This window comes from Arachis duranensis, chromosome 9 (assembly GCF_000817695.3).
Source record: "Arachis duranensis cultivar V14167 chromosome 9, aradu.V14167.gnm2.J7QH, whole genome shotgun sequence".
Classification (NCBI taxonomy): Eukaryota; Viridiplantae; Streptophyta; class Magnoliopsida; order Fabales; family Fabaceae; genus Arachis; species Arachis duranensis.
The window spans coordinates 80,930,441-80,948,672 of record NC_029780.3 but is presented as its reverse complement, the minus strand read 5'-3'; positions in this window follow the sequence as shown (position 1 = coordinate 80,948,672).

Below are 18,232 nucleotides of genomic sequence, written 5' to 3'. Positions count from 1 at the left end.
TACCCTCTACCGATCCAACAAAGTTTCCCAATCTTTACTGTGAGCTTCGCTTCCAAAAATATCGGACGACGAAACTAAATACTGAGAAAAAATTACTCCTACCCAATGATGTGAGACGCGCCATTACGAGTCGCATCCTAGAGTTGGGTATGGACTTTGTTGATAGAGATTTGGGAGATATCAACATTTCTTGGGTTAAGGAATTCTATTGCAACTTCTTCCGTCCCACTTTGGATTCAGTTCAGGTGAGGGGTAGAGAGATTATGATCACTGAGTTAGCCATAAAGGAGGCATTGCAGTGCCGACATCTCACTGATGGCACCTGCACTCATCAGCAGGCTGAGTTAGCTATTCACAGCATAACCTTTGACTATGAGGCGCTTAGGTGCGTGATCGGTTTACCTGATGCCACTTGGGTCATGGATGCGACCAACACTAATCCTAAAGGGATGCTCTTTGCTCATCTGACTAGAGAGGCCAAGACTTGGCAGATGATATTTGCTCACTACTTCTTGTCCACCACCCACTTTTCTGAGATCCCTATGGAGATGCTACTTTTGATTGGTTGTGTTATGGAGGGCAAGGAGGTGTATTTTTCTCGATTGATTCGGCAGTGTATGTGGCGAGCACATATTCGTGGCCTACTTCTATTTCCCACCTTGGTTACCAGTATGGCCGCCATAGCTGAGGTCCCCTGGTTGGATGATGATGTGACACCACCACCCCCAGATGACGATGACAAGGAGGTTACTATTCCTTGGGGTGGTTGGGTGCACGAGAAGCCCCCGGCTAGACGCCGATCTAGGGCTAGAGCAGTAGTAGGGACAGCTGGCCCTTCAGCAGCCCCATCTTCTTCTACAGCAGCTCCATCTTCTTCGACAGCCCCTTCTTCAGCACCTGAGCCCACATATCTACTGGTTCATCGTCTGTTTCGATTTCTGGAGCGCGAAAAGTGCTACATCAGGCGCCGACTAGATCGGATGGATCAGGCACTCATCTCCCTGGGCGCTGAGTTACCTTCCCTTCCAGACTCTTCAGCCTCCGATGAGCAGGATCATCAGGAGGAGGATGTTGACGCACCGACTCAGCAGGTTGCACCTCTAGCTGCACCTGCCACCACAGAGACTCCGCAGCCCCATGAGGAGCCAGTCCCACAGCCTCAGCCAGAGTCAGCACCTACCGTTGTACCTTCCCCTGATCCTCCGGTTTAGCATCGAGGACGATGCTCGATCTTAAGTGTGGGGAGGTCACCGGTAGCATCATTAGAGGACCGGTGAACATTTTGGCCATTTTTCTAGTTATCTTACCTTGCATATCTTTGTATATATTTGATGCATTTTGAGTTTATTTTGGATACTCTTACTATTTTGGTTTGTTTTGGATACCTTTACTGCTTATTTTGGACTTTTAGATGTTTTGGATGATAGATTCCATACTTTCAGTTGGATTTTTCTTTATACATTTTTGCATATCTTCTTTTGTATATCTTTCTTTTTAGTTTGTGGTTGTGATTAGAAACCATGTTTGAAATTGCAAAAACTTAGTCACCCTTTTCGCATAAGAAATTGGTTTTAAGTGAAAAAGAAAAGGGTAAACTAAGGAAAATTTTTGAATTTTTCAATCACAACAATGCTTAGTCAAATATTGAGATTTTCCAAGAAACTTACTTATAGGGCACCAACCCAATTGATTGAAGAAAAATATTTGGTGGAACTTGCTTGAATTTTATACTTTGTGAAGCATGTATTGAGCTAAGAACACAAGCTTGTGAGATTTGAGCCTAATGGTGTGGTTACATTTTATAACCACTTATTTTCCATTCTTGTGTGCAATTGTTCTCTTTCTATGATTGTGATCCTTGATTTGCTTGATTGTTTATGTCTATTTATTTCTTGTATTCATGCATTTGTATGATTGAGGCCATTATTTCATTAGCCCACATACCCAAATAGCCTACCGTTTACTCTACATTGTTAGCCAATTTTGAGCCTACGCTTAACCAACTTATTCTCATTTTAGCTCATTACAAGCCCAAGGCGAAAAACCAATGAAAGTCCTTTGTTTGGATCTTTGATTAGCCTAGCCTAGTGAGAGTGTTTATTATTCAAAGTTGGTAAGGCTTGGGAACATTGGATAGGATAAAAAGGGTAGTACACTTCTATATTTAGGAATTGGGAATATATTCATGTACTGATTGAATGTATAAGACCTTATGCAATTGATGCCCTAGTAGAAAGTATAAAAAGAAAAGAAAAGATAAGCGAAAAAATAAAATGACAATGAAAAAAAAGAGACGAAAATGAAAAAGAAAGCAATCAAAGGGGACAAAATGCCCTAAAGTGAAGCTCAATAAAAGGAATCAATGTATAAGTGTTAAAAATCAAGGAATAGGATGCATGAATATGTAAGAAAAAGTGAAGAATGGGTAGTTAGAATAGTTTGAACTTATATAGGTCATTACATAGGTAGGTGGGAAAGTCTATGCTAATCAAAGATCTAATCTCTAGCCCACTTAACCATAAATGATCCTACCTTGACCCTAACTCCATTGCAACCTAAATGAAAGACCTCATGATGAATGTATGCATGCATTGAATAGGTGTTGATGGTTAGAAGAAAATCAAATTTTGGAAAGCATGATTAGAAGAGAATTGAGTGAATTAACCCTTAAACACTTGAGTGAATGGAGCGGATACACATCCGGTGAGGGTTCAAAAGTTCAATCACATGTGTTCACTCATATTATCTATATTCTTGCAAGCATGAATTTCTTTTGATAATTCAATACAATTGTGGTTTGGACTTAATTCCTATTGTCCTAGCTATTATGCTTATACATGTCTCTTGAGAATTGATATGTTTGAACTAAGCATTCCCACTCACTTTAGGTAGTTGCATTTAGATAGGTTCATATAGTTTAGTGCATTCAAATAAATGTCATACCCCTTAGTTCCTTCTTATTTTAGCATGAGGACATGCTAAGGTTTAAGTGTGGGGAGGTTGATAAACCCCAATTTGACGGTTTATCTTGTATTGAATTTAGAGTATTTTGATGACCTTTTCTCGCATTTAACCTATGAATTAGCATGGTTTTGTAATCTCTCCCGTATTTGTGCTTAAGTGTAAAAACATGCTTTTTAAGCCTTATTTTGATGAATTCTAATTCCACTTTGATTCCATAAGATGCCTTGATGTGTTTGCTAGTAATTCCAGGATTGAAATAGGCTAGGCATGGATCAAAGGGAGCAAGGAAGGAAGCATACAAGTGGAGAGAAGCATGAAAAGTCAAAGAAGTGAAATCAGCCAAGCACGCGCACACGTACAAGGCGCTCACGCGCACATTGCAAAATCGGCCAGGGGCGCGCATGCGTCGCAGTCGGCACATGACTTCATTAAAACAACACGTGCCTGGCGCTTTGGAAGGTTTTTTGAACCCATTTTGGCGCCAATTGCTGATAGAAAGGAATAAAAGGATCAAGGATTGAGGGGAGAAGGGAGTTAGTTCATTACCATTAGTCATAGTTTTAGTTTTAGAGTAGTTTTAGAGAGAGAAGCTCTCATTTCTCTCTAGAATTAGGATTAGGTTTAGGTTAATCTCTCTTCTTAGATCTAGGTTTAATTCATGCTTTGATTCATTTTTCTTTTATCAATTCTTAATCTTTCCCTCTTCCTCTTTCTAGTTATGTGCTTTAATAATTGTAATTCTTCATTTTGTTTTGGATAGATTGTTGTTTCTTTGTTTTCTTTCAATAATGCAATTTGAGGTAATTCATGATAATTGTGATTTCCTTGATTGTTGTTGTTAATTCTTTGGAATAATTGTTGTTAGATTCTATTTTTGTTCTCAATTTACTATGCTTTTCTTTTGTGCCTTCCAAGTATTTGATGAAATGCTTGGTTGGATTTTAGTGTAGGTTTTGTTTCTCTTGGCCTAGGTAGAGTAATTAGTGACTCTTGAGTTATCTAATTCCCTTGTTGATTGACAATTAGAAGTTGTTAATTGATTTGAATGCCTCTAAAGCTAGTCTTTCCTTTAGGAGTTGATTAGGACTTGAGGAATCAAATTGATTCATCCACTTGACTTTCCTCCATGGTTAACTAAGTAGGAGTAATGGACAATTTGTCATCACAATTGAGGAGAATAACTAGGATAGGACTTCTAGTACTCATATCTTGCCAAGAACTTTGCTAGTTGTTAGTTTATTTTCTTTGCCATTTATATTTCTTGTCTAAAATCTTAAAAACCCCAATTATAACTCATAACCAATAACAAGACACTTTATTGTAATTCCTAGGGAGAACGACCCGAGGTCCAATACTTCGGTTTATAAATGTTAGGGGTTTGTACTAGTGACAAACAACTTTTTGTATGAAATGATTATTGTTTGGTTTAGAAACTATACTTTACAACGAGATTTCATTAGTGAAATTCTAAACCGTCAAAAATCTAATCATCAAAATCTGAAATAGTTTTGGAGTTGGTGTTGGTTTTAAATAAAAATGATTTGAGTTCGGTTTGTTAAGAAGAAGAAAGAAAGGAAAAAGAGAACACGACACGTGTGATTTATGAAATGATTAAAACGTCATGAGAGGGTGACAGAAAGTAGGTGGTTAAGATGCGGATGTAAAAATGTTAAGCCATGGGCTTTATGAGTGAATGATTATGCGGGGATGCCCGTGTATATGGAATTGCTTCCAGGAGAAAGGGGCACATGCTTCAACTGGAGAATCAGCACCTGCAAGTACTTACAGAGGTTATGTTCGGTATACTTCAGTTGGAGAATCAATGCCTAAAATGGTTTGGGACCTTGCAGAGGTTATGCCGTTGGAATGCCTTATCTGACTTGCAAGTCGGATTGCATCGGGTGCAGGTCGAAATCGACAAATGAGCTCATTACCTGCAATAAGACTAGACATGCATCATCATTGTTTGCGCATTTGCATTTGATTGTGTTTGCTTATCTTGTCTATTTGTGATTGTACTATTTGTCTTATTGCTATTTGTTTGTGTGTTGATCTGTTTCCTGTGCTATTAGTTTATGTATTGAGGTGACTGAGAACTGAGGTTGTGATAGAGATTTGTCTTAAGTTTGAAAATTTAAAGAAAGTAATTAATTATATAAAATAATAGTAAAAAATATTTTCAAAAGGTTTAATAAAAATACAATTTTATTTAGTAAAGTTAATTATTTGCATTTTATTTCATTATTCTTACGGCATTCACATTCTCTACTGAGAACGCGTGGTCTGTTCTCACCCCAAAATCTTCCACCCTTTCAGTGACACATGTTTGAAGACTAAGTTTAAAGCTGCGGACGATTATTAGTTTTATTGAAGTTATTTGTTGAGTTACTTTCATAGAATCCCCTCGCCTTTGTTATTAAGATTTTATTTTTATACAGAGGAATAAGAATTGTATCTAAATTCCTTTTGATTTCTTTTGTACAATATTTATTGTTATTAATAATTATGTGATTGTTATTACTTAGTGTTATTTGATGATTGGGTTTGATTAAATAAAAAATACAAGTTTTCGGCATATTCTTAAAATTGAAACGCGAAATCAAACTAAAGGCTCAATATTATTTAGTAAATAAGGAAAATAGGTTAGTAGCGCCTTACTTTTAGTACGATCATGACGTGCTAAAAGTTAGGGTGTTACAACGCACGCCCGCATATGGGGTGTCCGTGTACGCATGTCCCTCCAGATTTGCAAAATTTTGTAAAGTTGCAGAAATCAATTTTAAACACCAAATTTTAAATATTCATAACTTCTTCTACAAAACTCAATTTTCCTAAAACTTTATATCATTTTAAAGATCTTGAGATAACCTTTAATTTAAAATAATTTTCAACCAATTTCAAAAACAAAGGCTCAAGTTATGATCCGTCAAAATTTACTAAAAATATATTTTTACAAAAAATTTACTAAGTTCTCAAACTTCCAAAATTCACAATCAAAATCAATTATCTTACAACCAAAATAGTTCCAGTGGACCTAAATAATGTTCATATATCTTTCAGTCCATTCTACAAATTATCCATACACATTTTCATCATTTTCATCCAAAAATTTCCACTTACGCACCTTCACATTTTTAATAAATCACAACTCAACCTCAATCCACAATCCTCAATATTCATCAATACATCAACAAGCATCATAACCCATTATCACTCCTCAAATTGTCATTATTCAACTTCAATCTCAATCATCAACAACAATATTACAATTCATTAAAATCATCACAAATCAATAATCATAATTCACTACCAATAATTCAAACCTATACTATGGTCCATTAATCTAAGTGTCCAGAAATATTATATATTACATAGAGAAAACCGAAACCATACCTTTACCGATTTCCAATATGCACAATACACCAAATTGAATCCAAATCAAGCCTCCAATCACAAGATTTAGCTTTCAAAGTTCCAATTCCACAAGTTCAACCTCAAATTTGATTTCTCACCAACAATATTCAATATAATCCACATATGTCACTATAATTAATCTCTAAACTCAAAATCTCAAAAATTCACAAGAGAGTTAGGGTTCTTACCTTCTCCAAATATCATAGGATCGCAACCCAATAATCTCCTCAAGTTAGATTGATTCTAAACACATCAAAACATCAAAATCTCAAAATCATAAACACTAGATTTTCGAATTTTTGGAAGGAAACACTGAGGAAAGAAATCGAGATTTTTTCACCAATTTGTTGGATGAATTTTGTAGAGCTTTTCGTGGTGATCATGTGGCTGCAAACGGTGCGATGATCGGAGCTCCATAGCTCAAGTTATGAGCTTGGAAGTTAATGATAAATAGTAACAATGGAGGGTTTCTCTCCTTCTTCCCAACTCAGCTGCATGTGTGTTGTGTTTATGGCTAAATATGGTTCATTAATATGTGTTATATATGTTAGGTTTAGGTCCAGTCTAATTTGTTAACGTTTTTTGCCTAACTTTGGAGCAAACTTTTAAAAATAGGACCTGATTTTCAACTTTAATTATTTTTCTAAGTTTTTCTACAGTTTTTACTAAATTTAAGTTGATACTGTCGGCTAATTTACCAATACACGTTTTTTTCGCAATTTTTCAAAGAAAATTATATTTTCCAACTCAAAAATATCTACTGAGTCCAAAAATTATATTTAAATTTTCTAATTAACATTTTAAATTTTAGATCCTATTTTGAGCAATTAATTTAATTAAGCAGTTAATTAATCGCGATTCTTATATTTTAAATTTAAAAATTAGTACTAATAAGAGAGTACATAAAAAATTTAGAAAATTTTATAAAATTTTTTATTTTTAAAATTTTTTTATGTATTCATTTAAATACTAATTTTAAAATTTAAATTATATTCGTTTATTGTATGTTCATTTATCATGTTGGAATGGTAAGGAAAATTAAAAGAGTTATAAGTTTGTGGGAGAGGATTAACTTTTAATTCTACAACGTGTGAGATAGAAAGCACACTTGTGAGTGGAAACACAGTCATAAGAGAAATAACTATTAATGATTTTTCTTGTGAAATAGAAATCACTTGTATTTATTTTTTAAGAACTACGTCTCGTGAGCTGTAACGTGTCAATTTATCACTAATTTTTTTAATTTAAATGATATTATATCTAAATTTGATTTGTAAATTTATCTAATTTAATCTAAATACTAAATAATAATAAATTGTATTATTTTTTATTTTTTAAATTGATCCAAATCATATTATAAATATTATTTTAATTGTAAATTTTTTTTATAATAATATACATCTATCATTTAATACAGTATAAACGAGATAATTATGATTATCTAATTAGATATATGTATTTTTCAAATTTCATATATCTTTGCAAATAAGATAAAATCAATTAAAATTATATCTTATCTCGTTTACAATATAAACCAGACACATGTTACACGATAAATGAGATATATAACGAAATCGAAAAACGTACGTAAATAGTGTCTAAAATACCTATTTCAATAAATAAAATAATAAAAAATATTTATTTAAAAAAATTTCCATATTATATACATCTTAAATAAGTGATAATAAAATATATTTTTAATTAAATATAAATATATTTATTTTAAAGAATTATTTTCTTGAAGTAACATTTTATTAACATATGATTTTTACGGCAGCGTTTGTATGATTCAAACCATAAATATTAGATATACTTTTATAAAATTTTAATTCATCAATAAATTATTTTAGAATATCTTTTCACTATATAAAAAAATATCGAAGACCATAAGTGCATTGAAAATTTATTATGAAAAAATATTTATTACAAAAAATACTCAAACATGTATACTTTTAAAAGAGGAGGCCACTCAAATAAAGACGCTTAAAATGTCTTTTTTTAAAGATGTTTTCATGTTGTGTTTTAATTGGTTTTTGTTTAATTTATTCGATGTTCCTCATCACATATTATTAAATTTCTCAAAAAAAAAATTTTCAAAAACAATAAAATATTATAGATTAAAATTTACTAATTTAAATTTTGTTTTTATTTTTAATATAAACATTAGAAATAAATAAATTTTTTATAACAAGATGTAATATAACAACATATATATAATATTAATTAGTTTTTAAAAAATTCTAAAAAGATGATTTTTTCTAATAAAGTGTTTACTAAAAAAATTAACATTATAAAAACTAATTTCAACCAATATGATATAATAAGTTATTAAATATATTTAATACAAAATACACTGAATATAAATTTTTATTGAGTTTAAATTTTAAATAATTTTTAATTGAATTTCAAATATTTTTATTTTAAAAAGTTAGAATATTTTAACATCATTTTTTTCGTATCTTTTTAATTGAGTCTTTGATTTTTAAATTATAAACCTTATTTATAACTAAGAGCAATGTTTTAACACCACCAATTAGTCATACATATAAAAATACAAAAATAATTCTATTGTCATAATTATAATATAACTTTATAAGCAATACAATACAATGAAACTATATATAAGTAATATAACTAAATTTTATCTACATCTATAGTCACATTTCATAAATAATATAATTAAATTATATTTATGTTTATAATTAAAATATGAATAAAAATACAAAAAATTATCAGGATGGTTTTCGTTCATAATTTTTTCATTATTTTTGTTGTGAAAAGTTTAATTATTTTAATAATTAATTATTTTTTAAAAAAAATAATTGAATAACACAAAAAAGTCTTATTAAGAGTAATTTATTTATATATGATTAAAAAATAATTGAATAATTATATACGATAAAAAATTAATATTATTAAAAAATAAAATTAAAAATCATGTTTTTTTCTTTTTTTCAAAATTTAAAAATCATGTTTTTTTTAATTTATCTACGAGTAATTCTATAAATATTTTATGATGAATAAAAATATTAAACTCGTACTAAAATTTATTCTAATAAAATTTATTTTTATTCTACTAAACGTTAAATAAATTATTGAAAAGAATTTTGTTTTCTCCATTTGAGAAGAATGATAAACTTCCATACTTCTATTATGTTATGGCAATAATTTGGCCTGTTATTTTTTAATGTACATAATAATAATAATAAACAAGTATATCACAGTAAAAAAGGAAGCACGTCACCAAATAATTTATCATCCGAATTATATATGAATCAAATTGATAATATGAGGGCTAACACTACAAAAATCGATAACAAGGTTAGAGACCTACAAAACCTTTCTTAGGATCATAGAAAAAAACGTTTATATTTGTGTGATATATAAAACAATTATCATATTATCATTAAAGTCCAACTGTTTTAAAGTAAAATTTTCTCTTAATATTTGATTAAATGTTCTTGTATTTAGTACTTTTTTTTGGCACTTTCTCTTAGTTAAAAATATAATCATTATAATTTTTTAGTTATTATTGTTAGGGATGTTCACAGATCAGATTTTTTTTAGCACTTCCTCTTAGTTAAAAATATAATCATTATAATTTTTTATTTATTATTGTTAGGGATGTTCACAGATCGGATATGGCTGAAATTTCGACCCAATCCACACTAAACTCATTAGATAATGTTCTTGTATTTAGTACTTCTTTTTGGCACTTCCTCTTAGTTAAAAATATAATCATTATAATTTTTTAGTTATTATTGCTAGGGGTGTTTACAGATGGGATATGGCTGAAATTTCGATCCAATCCGCACTAAACTCATTAGATCAAATTCGATATTCGCATTTTTTATGTTTGGATCAGATATTAAATATATCTATAAATAAAAAATATTAAAAATTTTATTTTTATAAAAAAAGTCAATAATTTTTTTTGTTTACTTTTTTAAACATATTTACATCTATTTGATTAGAGTGTGGATCCGATTCGATCCAATCCGATCATCTTACAGATTAGATCATATCCTCAAATTACAGATCAGATACAGATAAATACTATGGATTTATATGGATATGATCTAATCTATGAACATCCCTAACTACTACTATAGGTTCATTGTTGCAAAAGAATGCTTCTTTTTTTTTTTTACCAAAGATAGGAGACTCGAACCCGCAACCTCTTAATTGAGTATGGGGAGACTATTTTATTATAAACCATTATTAGATCTTAATTACTATTAAAACAACTTAATTGTCAACAAAGAGATAATACTTATTGGTCTCTGAAATTATGTTCGTATTTCAATCCATAGTTGTAAAAACCGAACTGGATTGGCTGGTTCGACCGAAAAATTAGTGAACCAGACTAGAACCAAACTAAGAGTCCAGTTCGGTTTACTCCTTGAACCGTTTAAAGAATAAAACCAGTGTGAACCGGTAAGAACTGGTGCAAACCGGTCTAACCAAACTGGTCTACTTGAAAAATTTTTTAAAATGTCTCCACAAGGTTCGAACCAAGAACCTTGGAGCAAAAACAACCTCTATTTGCCACTTAGCCATTGCACTTCTAAGTATTATATTTGACAAATAATCTACTTAATATACTAAAACTGGGTTTTCCCCAAGCTACTAAAGGTGACGTGTCGATTTCTCATGCCTCCGCTTTCCCTCCAAAACAAATAATTTTTTTTCTATTCTAAATTATTTTATTGTAATTATATTATAACTAATACTAAATGACTAATATATAATTATACTAATTTAGCAACATATCTTCATTATAGTTATATCAAATTAATATTTAATACACTATTAAACTACTTATCAATTATCAATTAAAAATACTTTTAATAATTTTAATGATAATAATAATCTCAATAATAGTAATAATAATAATAAAAAATCTTTGTTACCCGATTCACGTATATCAAATAATTTTTCTAAATTATTTTATAAAAAATATCTTTAATATAATTATATTGTAATTAATATTTAATGAATAATATATAATTATACTAATTTAGAAACATATCTTCATTATAATTGTATCAAATCAAAATTTAATGCACTATTAAACTACTTATCAATTATCAATTAAAAATACTTTTATTCATTTTAATGATAATAATAATATCAATAATAGTAATACTAATAATAAAAAATCTTTGTTACCCGTGATATGATGAAATTAATATATAATTATACTAATTTAGGAACATATATTCATTATAATTGTATCAAATCAATATTTAATGCATTATTAAAAAATTACCTTAATAATAGATAATTTACATATTTATTTTTATTTTACTAAAGTCTATATATAGTGTTTTCCTGTGGTACATGAATCTAAATTTGAGAGTCAATTCATAATTTTATATTTAGTATTTTTTTTACTACTTCATAGAATAAGTATGTATTCTTCATTTTTTATTGAAGTTGATCCTTTTAAGGTACAATTTATATTTTTTTTATAATATTTTTCATATACTCATTCTATTATATTATTCTTTTGATAATTTTTTATTTGTTGTTACTCTAAGTTATTCTTATCGTCTAATGTTTCAGTTCGATTGTCTTTTGCCACAATTATTTACAATGCATCACATCTATAAAATACCTCATCGAGTTGTCTTCACTGATTCGGGTTCCAACTACATGGATGTAAGCGTTCAAAGAAGAGGCAATAGTTTCTACTTTACCGAAGGATAGTTGGATCTACTCACCTATTATAACCAACCCAATGGAATGTGGTTAAAGTTAGATTTCTTAGGAGGAGCTCGATTTTGATTGAGGAATTGCATCTACAGAACTTTATAGGGCAAGTTCAAATTCTATCCCCTCCATGCTTTTTACGTCTGGCCGAAAATCTTCAAAGTGGAGCACATAATGAAATTGAATTCCCTAAATTTCAGTTCAGTTTTGTTAAATTCGTGACAAATTCAGATATGCAATTTCAACGATTGGTAATATATTTACAATTATTACTCAATTAACCAGTTAATTGAATTAGTAATAACAATTTCCAATTTCAAATTTTGTATATTAAGTAGTTATTAAAAACTGGGTAATAACGAGTTACACGGAAAAATCATTGATAAATTCAATTAACCATATAGAAGATAATTTACTAACAGTTTTAGTATATTATTTATGGGAAGCGAAATTATTTTTTCAGATTTTCTATTAAAATTGAAATTAGTAATAGTTTAAAAAAAGGTTTATTAATAAAATTATTAATAATCACCTTTTTATACATAGGATATATGTTTTTTATATATTATTTAAAAAATATAATGAAACATGAATAATGAATGGGTATGTTATCTTTTTGACTAGCTAATTAATGCAAAATCGAGTACCCTTTCTTATTCGATTGAGGTCATATTCTGTTTGGTGAAAGTTTCAATCACCTTAATTAAATCCCATCTTTGTGCCTTAACTTATACAAGTAGTAATATGTTACATATTATTTGGTATATCTAAGTAGTTATTTCCCACAGTGAAGATATAAAAAATTGTCGATTTGGAGATACGGGGGTTTATTTTGTAGTTTGAGTTTTATTTTGGGTTGTATATATATATAATCATATACTCTGGCCGACCTTAACTTCACAAGTTGAGACTGGAGCTTGCTATCTAAGTTTTGGAACTCTGATATGTATATATGTTTTCAGCTTCCTTTTGATTTTTTTTCCTGTCCGTTTTACAAATAACTATGCGAGTGTGACACGATTTTCTGTTTATCGTTTTTGTTTAGGTTATCATTCAAGGCTCCTAGATATGATTTTATCTAATTATATCTATGTACATATCCTTTTTTTAGAGGTCGTAATACCTTACTACTTCTACTTTATGACTTAAGCGTAAGGCTCTGTGTGGTAGGATGTTATAGAGGTATATAAGTATGATTTGAAAATGATTGGTGATAATAAATTTTTTAGTGACTAATTCAAAAAATCTCTAAATTAACATAATTCAGTAGAATCATAGCTACAATGTACTAAATGCTTAAGAAAATATACACTTTGTATTTAAAAAAATGAATTTTATAATATCTTTTGGTTTAGTATCTAACATGTCTAAATTTATTTATTCTATTATATAAAACTCGAGTTTTTGCACTACATAATAAAGTTAATGTGATATGCTTTTGAGAGTGTTTTTTGATTTATTTCTTTTAATTCATTAAATACAAGTTATTACGATAAACTAACTATATCAACTAATTGATTTGATTAAATATTTAAATATCACATAATTTATTATTATTTATATCAATCTGATTTGGTAGTATTTTTTTAATTTATTTATTTTAATATTCTATTAGTATTTTTTAATTTATTTCTTTTAATTTATTAAGCCAAATTTATTGTGTGTACTAATTAATTAATTTAATTAATTTATTAGTCATTAAAATAATAAATTTATGAATAAAATAGGTAACAAAAATATTTTCAATTAATAATTAGATCAAATCATATATATTGAACTAAATTCAAATTATGTGAATTAAGAACTAAATTAAAATAAGATAATTTCTTACTTATTCAAGTTGAGTGCAATAAATACAAATTAATTTTGTTAGATAATCATAGTTGTCTGGTCTATTATATATAGATGGTCACACAATTATAAGAATCGTGATTTTTATCGCTCTTACTATTTCAATTCTTCTTTTCTTCTTTTTTTTTCTCTTTATGATAATTTCTTTTATTGATTGTTTTCTTGATGAATATATCTCAATTTAGGTATTCTACTACTACTATCGTAGATGAAAGTTAATATGTAACAATTCAAAGTAGGCAATGTATTTTTTTATAGTATTAGATAGAAGAATATTTGTTAAAATAAATATATCTATTATAATGATTTTTTTTCAAATGTTATATTTTTATGTCAGTTGACCTGTTATCAATTTATTTTTTAGAATGACAACAAATTATATATTTTTTTCTAATGTTATCGCTAAAAAAAAGTGATAATGCGAGTCACAATTGTATGAATATTATTCGTAAAAATGTTGAAAGAGGTCATAAATTTACATTTTTTAAATTTTTATTGTTCAATAAAACAAACAAATTTCATAGGATTTAATTTATATAAATACCAAACTTTCTTTTCTGGTAAAAAAGCGCTACAAAAGCTTTCTAATGTGCAAATAATAGATTTTGCAAAACTTTCTTGATGAGATGCTTGATAATGGTCAAATTCTTGAATTTATGTATTTGCAATTATATTATCTGATTTGACCAAAACTAAATAAACATTAAATTATTTAATCAATAATAAAATAAATAAATTTAATTTGAATTATTATCTTATTATTTTCTATATCTAGGAATCAAAATGTGCTTTTATGTATTTTGATTAATAATTCTTAAAAAAGTTACTATTTTATTTATTAATATTTTAAAATTTTTATAATATTTTCATAAAACTTAATTAATAGGTTCTTTTTCACAATATTTTTTTAATTTTTTCACAAAAATATATCTTAATTTTTATCTTTCATCTTTTATATTTATTGATTATATTAATTTTTTTACAGTGTATTTTTATTAACTACATGCATTATTTTTTTCTTTTTTTGCTTTTTTGAATTATTTCATTACCTTATTTTTAATTATTTATTTTACTTTCACTCTTCATATGTTTGTTGTATTTTATTTGATCTTAGTTTTAATTTCATAGTTAACTTTCAATTATATAAAATTCAATCATTTCTTTTAAAACATGCTTAAATATATTATCTATTATATACGATCATTAGGATAAACAAACAAATATAAATTAAATATATAATTTAATTTTAATTTAAACTAAAAACTAAATGAATTGTCAGAAAAATAGTAACCAATTTTGTTTTTAATTTTTTTATAATTTATTCCATTGTAAAAATTTCTCAATAACCACTAACATCGCCGATAACAAAATTATAAATCTCAATAAAATAAAATGAAATATATAAAATAAATAACATATATATAATTTTAAAGTTATTAATTATAGATTATGATGGACAATTTTTTTAAAAAAAATCCTCAAGGATCAAAATGTAATTTTTTGATATTTTTATTTTTTTCTAAAATTTTTTAAACTTATCAATATTTAAGTTGTCTATACATCACTTCTCAAAATATTATGATTTCACAAGTTATAATATGTGGAATAAATCATCTTTATAAACCATTTGCAAACCAATTTTACGTATATCCTCCAAAGTAAAAAAGGCTACGTGCATGTCTCAATTTACATATCTATGTAAATCAAATTTATGGAGTTTAAATTATGTATTTTCATAGTAAATCGAATCTATAAGATTCAAATTACTTGGATGCTATCTATACTACTAAATCGAATGAAGGAGATTCTATTTATAATGAGCTGGTTGCTACTAAATGAGTATAAATCGAACCTTATTGCTTCGATTTAGCATGAACCATATAAATCAAAATTTATATTTAGTAGGGGATGACATAATTCAAATTTTTTGAATTCAATTTACTTTCGAATCACAATGTCAAGTATTTCGAATCTTATAGATTCGATTTACTACTTATTACCCTAATTCGAATTCATTAAATTCGATTTATATAGAAATATAAAAGAAGATAATTAGGTAATGTTTTTGGGTTTAGGGGATTTAGATAATTTTGGGGTGGCTCTAGTTTATCAACGTAAATTAACCTGATATGTGATATTAGTTATTGTTATATATATGAAAAATGTGTATGTGAGAAAACAAAATACTAGAAAAGAAAATAGATAGAAAAATTAATTTTTCATTAAAAATACAGAGTTATTATTTGAAATATAATTTATATATAATATATAAAACCATTAATATAATTTTTGACTATTATAATTTTTTCTCTTCTTACTTTTCCTTCCATTCAAGCAAAAGAAATTTTTTCCTCTATTTTCTTTTTATTCATTTTTTAAATCTAAACAGCACACAAAAAAATACTTTTCTTTCCTCTTATTTTTTATCTTATATCCAAACAATAGTTTAGTGTTTATCCATTTATCTTTTATTAATATTGTTATAACAAGGATACATGTAACTTTATAAAAATGATATAACCTAAACTTTGATTATCTAAGAATTTATTAAGTGGCTAGAATAGCTCCACGTCATGAATCAATGAATGCTAGCAATAAGGATGATTACAAAACAGCCAAAACGGGTATTTGCAGGGATTACTCGTGTTTTGGAGCTAGACGGAGACTCCTGAAATCCTCACGACCTGCCATGCGAAAATGGATGGGAACTAGGGGTGGCAAACGGGTCAAAATCTGTTGGGCTGGTCCACATAACCTGCCAAAAAAGACGGGTTTGGCTGGAAATTTGAGACCGCCAAACTTAAAAAGCCCACCTACCCCGCACCTCCTAATTCATGGGCTTTGACGGGAGGGGCAGGGCCGGGCAGGCTTTCCCGCTTGGGCAAGTTTTTATTTTGTCATGGTCATTTTTTTATAAATTTCTATGATGTTATTGATCTATAAGAGGATGAAGATGATAATTGAAGATGTTCTAAGTTATATTTTGGATTATATTTTATGTTTGATTGATTATAAACTTGAAGATGTTTAATTATATATTTTGGACAATATTTATTTTATTTTGGACAATGTTAATTTTATTATTTTATTTTAAAAAAGTTAGTTTATAATTATGTTTATTACATATTTATAATTATAAAGACTTTAATGTGTGTGAATTTAAAAATTATAATTTTTTTATGCTTTTAAAAATAAAAAATTTATTAAAATTGTTGTAAAATTATATATTATTTAATATTTAATGGCTTATAAAAAAAAGATAGCCCACCAATCCGCTAGCCTACTATTAGGCGGAGCGGGGGAGAAATTCAGGATCGCCTTACTAGACGGGGCGGGGCGGACCAGCCCACCAGATGGGGGCTTTTGTTGAGATAAGGCGAACTTCTCCGTTTGCCACTCCTAATGGGACACAGATATAAGTACCTGCCCCATGAAACCTATTAAATATACGCAAATATAAAAATTATTAATTTATCCTAATTTATATAACATAAATCTATTTCTTGAATTTAGTAACCCTAATTTCTATCTCCAATTCAAATTCTTCTTTTTTCTTCCAGATTCATTCTCAGCCTCGATCCTCTCTCTCTAACTCACTTTCTCTACCTCTCAAGTTCATCACTACGTCACTCAGTATCATCCCAAAAATGTTATGTTATATTATTATGTTGAAATATATTTTTATATTTTCTCCTTTTGAAATGTTATTTTTCATAACGAATATGTTATAAATTGTGTTGAATTATATTGAATTGATTATTTTATGGTTATTATATGGTGAATTCTATGATGCCTATGGTATGGTGCCTAACTTTTGCTTATAGAGAAATTTTTGAGAGCATATAATAAAAAGGTAATAACAAAATGTCTTACTAAATCTATTTATTTATTAAAATTTATTACTATCACTTAAAAAAATTTACAAATTCTAGGAACTAATAGATGAATTCTTATTGTACATTAATAGTTTGAGAATATTAAAATTATAATAAAAATTCGTATAATTTTATTCTCTTGACAAACAATTTTATAATTACACTAATCATATAATTTTATATATAAACATTGATACAGTGTTTTTTCATGTATATATTTTGCAGGTATCAAAGGATAGCATTGAATTATTATTCAGTAGATTTAAATTATTTATTGTTTATTACAAAACTTTCTGCATTAGGATTCTCTATTAATTTGTTCTTCATTTTGAGCTGATTTTGATATTTTCTTACTTCACAGAAAACCAACATATAAAACTTTATTGGTAGATTTAAGTATTACTAGATTATTT